The following is a 1,316-nucleotide window of genomic DNA, read 5'->3' on the forward strand; positions in this document are numbered from 1 at the left end:
GAACGCCCGAGAATTGTACTGGAATTGGAATTGGAATGCTGAACTGCCCTTAAGGTGTCTCGGAGGAAAGCTTGGTGTGGGTGTGTCCTTTGACCGAAGAACGCGGATTCGTTATTCACACTTTTCGTCCAGGAAGTGAGTGTAACGAACCGCGATGCCGATTGGTGATGACCCACTCGAATGAACAGGATATGTAGAATTCTCCCACCAACGTAGAGCAGCGGTGGACTTTGCTCCTGACCAAAAACAGCCTTTTACGATGGACATGTGTTAGCTTTTCCCATCTAGTGACTGTCCGCTTTCTCCGTGATTCTTAAGAGCGCCTAATAAACTCAAGGACCTTTCCAAGACCCAGCCATAAAACTGCAAATACTTCTAGAATTAGAGAATTCTCCAGACATGCAATTTGACTGGAAAAAAAAGGCTACTGTCTTTATGGTGGGTCCCTTGGTCTATTGAGAATCGGGAAGACTGTAGGTTGGCCGTTGGCTGCCAGGTAGCGAGGGATGGCGCGCAGATGTCCCACGCGACGTAACACATTGTTAGTAAGAAGTCATTGTTGTTTATAGTTTCTACAATTCTATTCTTCAACGCTGCGTTGCTCGCTTGGAATGGTTGCTTGAAAATTTAAAAACTATAAATGGATTGAATTTGACAGGGAAGAGAGTTAACGTAGTGCAAACCGAACGATGTGCCCTGTGTAAAGAATCAAATGTGGAGTATAACGCGCTTCGAATTGTCTTCGTAATCACAATAGATGCGAAGATACGTGCAATTAGATTTATTTGGCCTTGAAAATTTAAAAACTGTAATTGCACTGGATTTGACAGGGAAGAGAGTTAACATAGTGCAAACCGAACGATGTGCCCTGTATAAAGAATGAAATGTGGAGTATAACGCGCATCGAAATGTCATCGTAACCCCAATGGAGGCGAAGATACGATCAATTAGATTTACATGATCTTGAAAATTTAGAAACTATAATTGCATAGGACTTGACAGGCAAGATCGTTAACATAGGGCAAACCGAACGATGTGCCCTGTACAAACAATCAAATGTGGAGTATAACGCGCATCGAAATGTCATCGTAACCCCAATGGCGGAGGAGATACGCTAAATTAGATTTATTTGGCCTGGAAAATTGAAAAACTATAATTGCACTGGATTTGAAAAGGTAGGGAGTTGACATAGGACATACCGAACGACGTGCCCTGTACAAAGAACGAAATGTGGTACTACGATATGTCGTTAAGGCTTGCATGCTATTACGTTATAGCGCATAACCTTATATAGTATTACGTTATAACGTTATGTA

The sequence above is a fragment of the Bombus pyrosoma genome, linkage group LG8 (assembly GCF_014825855.1).
Source record: "Bombus pyrosoma isolate SC7728 linkage group LG8, ASM1482585v1, whole genome shotgun sequence".
In the NCBI taxonomy this organism is placed as follows: domain Eukaryota; kingdom Metazoa; phylum Arthropoda; class Insecta; order Hymenoptera; family Apidae; genus Bombus; species Bombus pyrosoma.